Below are 3422 nucleotides of genomic sequence, written 5' to 3'. Positions count from 1 at the left end.
CTTGGTGCCGTCAACCTTACTCAGTATTCTTTTAATGTTATGTGTTATTTATATTGTTGTGTGTTAGTAATGATAAAAGGCTGCTATGGAAATTTTAACTCCAGTCTAGGGTAGTGTGTCTTCTTTTGGGGAGGAGGTGCTATGGGAAGGTGGAGTTGGGAAGGTGGTCCAGTTGGAGTCATGAAGAAGGTGACTTCTGATCTACCCTGGTCATGTACATTTACTTGAGGAAGCTCACAGTATATCTCACAGAAATATTTACACATACTAGGGCAAATTTAACCAGACAATGAACTTACCAGCCAGGGGCATATTTACAAGGCATTTGCCTAGGGAGGCATTTTTTCAGGGGAGCTGCACCACCCCCCAGGAGAAGGGACAGAAGAAGGGACACACATGACACAGGGACCAGGTAGGATCCAAGAGAGTATGTAGGCTGCTTGATGTCCGGAGCTGTCAAGGCGAGTGTCTTTCTGTTGCTGGGTGGTGGTGAAAGGCTCTCTCGGGGGTGGATGGTTGGTCAGTGTCAAGCTATTTCAGCCGGGGGTTGGCGATTTTATGGGGGGCAGTAAAAGGTTTTTGCCTAGGGTGGCATTTTTTCATGGGAGCTGCACCGCCCCCCCCGAAGAAGGGACAGAAGAAGGGACACACAGGGACCAGGTGGGATCTGAGAGAGGCTGCAGGCTGCTTGATGGTGTAAGTTCCCATGGATGTCTGGAGCTGTCAAGGCGAGTGTTTTTCTGTCACTGGGTGGTGGTGGGTGTATGGGAGGTGGTAGAAGGCTTTCTTGGGGGGGAGGTGGGGGGTGGTTGGTCAGTGTCAAACTTTTTCGGCCTGGGGGGTGTGGTTGGTCAGTGTCAAGCCTTTGCGGCCTGGGGGGGTGCTGGCGATTGTATGGGGAGCAGTGAAAGGTTTTCTTGGATGAGGGAGAGGGAGTGTTGTCAGTCCATGTCTGGCTCTCGCAGCTGAGGGGGGGGTTTGGGGCATTGTTGGTCGGTGTCAGGCTCTCTGTGTGGGGGGGGGGGTTGCGTAGGGCAGCACAAAACCGAAATACACCACTTCTGTCAGCATGTCTTTAGAGTGCCCAGAGGAAACCCATGCAAGCACAGGGAGAACATGCAAACTCCATGCAGGTAGGATCTGAACTGGACACTCCAGTGCTGTGCTAACCTTGTCCCAACCCCACATTTTCATCCCTCCTGGTTACGGTGATATAAAACGCCACATGACTAGCAGACGAATCCCTTTCCTAGCATATATTTTAGCAAGTCTCCAGAAGAGGGCTCCAAGCACAACTGTAAAAAAAAAATATAAACTAAAATGAAAAAAAGAAAAGAAAAGACGTGCAGCATTAATACCAAAGCCTTGAATTAAATCACAGCAAGAATCGGATGTTATTATTAAGAAAATAAAAAACAGGGAAGCCGGCTTGCAATTGCCTTGATCTTCCAGTTCATGCGGAGGGATCATTTTTAATGCATGTCAACGTTTGTTTGATTTGGTTATTTGATGTCGGCAAAATGCAAAGATGATAACATTGGCAGCTCATCGAGAGCAGGCAGCGGACTGAAATCCTTGTACTAGAGAATCTTAACCGGCCTTTGAGTGCGAAAAAAAAAAAAAAAAAAGCTGAAAGAGGAAGCAAGACAAGACATCCATATTAACAAAATAGTCAGACTGTTTGATGGTGTTTTGTATGCCAGATACATATTAATGCAGGTGAAAGGAGTGTTTAGACCTCCGAAGAAGCTGAAAAAAACCTTCTCTGCATTTGCCTCAACTCTATCTAAAGCAGAAACTATTTATAAAAATGTTGGGAGGAGTAGGGAAGGGTTTTCTTTTCTCCTAAATCCTTAGCTCATGACGGGGGAGTATGTTGTCTTCTTACCAATACTCTGCCATAGGAGCTACTGGACTCCATGTGGTGTTCACAAGATACTTCCATCCATAGCAATTGGCCACATTGATGATTAGTTGCTGATTCCTTAGGTCTTCCTCGATGTACGCTCACCGGCCACTTTATGAGGTCCACCTGTTCAATGACTTGGTAACACAAATTGCTAATCAGCCAATTACATGACGGCAACTCAACGCGTGTAGGCATCTAGACGTGGTGAAGAAGGTTAGTTGCCGATTCCTTAGGTCTTCCTCGATGTACGCTCACCGGCCACTTTATGAGGTCCACCTGTTCAATGACTTGGTAACACAAATTGCTAATCAGCCAATTACATGATAGCAACTCAACGCGTGTAGGCATCTAGAAGTGGTGAAGAAGGTTAGTTGCCGATTCCTTAGGTCTTCCTCGATGTACGCTCACCGGCCACTTTATGAGGTCCACCTGTTCAATGACTTGGTAACACAAATTGCTAATCAGTCAATCACATGACGGCAACTCAACGCATGTAGGCATCTAGACATGGTGAAGAAGGTTAGTTGCCGATTCCTTAGGTCTTCCGCGATGTACGCTCACCGGCCACTTTATGAGGTCCACCTGTTCAATGACTTGGTAACACAAATTGCTAATCAGTCAATTACATGACGGCAACTCAACGCGTGTAGGCATATAGACGTGGTGAAGATGATTAGTTGCCGATTCCTTAGGTCTTCCTCAATGTACACTCACCGGCCACTTTATGAGGTCCACTTGTTCGATGGCTTGGCAACACAAATTGCTAATCAGCCAATCACATGACGGCAACTCAACGCATGTAGGCATCTAGACGTGGTGAAGAAGGTTAGTTGCCAATTCCTTAGGTCTTCCTCGATGTACGCTCACCGGCCACTTTATGAGGTCCACCTGTTTAATGGCTTGGTAACACAAATTGCTAATCAGCAAGTTACATGACAGCAACTCAGCGCGTTTAGGCATCTAGACGTGGTGAAGATGATTAGTTGCCGATTCCTTAGGTCTTCCTCGATGTATGCTCACCGGCCACTTTATGAGGTCCACCTGTTCTATGGCTTGGCAACTCAAATTGCTAATCAGCCAGTTACATGGCGGCAACTCAGTGCATGTAAGCATCTAGACGTGGTGAAGATGACTTGAAGTTCAGTCCTCCTGCACACTTGACGGTTTTACAGTGGCTGTTTTTGGCGTTTGACTTTTTTTCCTACAGCCAGTAAAACCCCCCAGCATGTTCTCCTACGTGTCCACACACACATAGACTGGAATCAATGTTTTTTGGCAGGGATGTTTTTTGGCTGGAATAAAACCCCAGGACTAGCGGGTTTCCAGAGGAGTTTCTAACGTTGAAAAACGCAGAAAAATGCCACAAAACGAGGTAAAACACCACAAACCGGTGTTTTTGGACTTTTTTTGACCCCCAAAAAAATGTTTTGGGTTAAAAAAACACTAAAAAATGCAAATGCGGAATAACGCCGCTAAGCACGGCAAAACGCCGCTAAGTGCTAACGCAAAAACG

Source organism: Staurois parvus, unplaced genomic scaffold (assembly GCF_062004578.1).
Source record: "Staurois parvus isolate SC_StPar_1 unplaced genomic scaffold, SC_StPar_1.0 ptg000484l, whole genome shotgun sequence".
Taxonomy (NCBI): Eukaryota; Metazoa; Chordata; class Amphibia; order Anura; family Ranidae; genus Staurois; species Staurois parvus.
The sequence above is the reverse complement of the archived record's forward strand: the minus strand, read 5'-3'. Positions refer to the sequence as shown.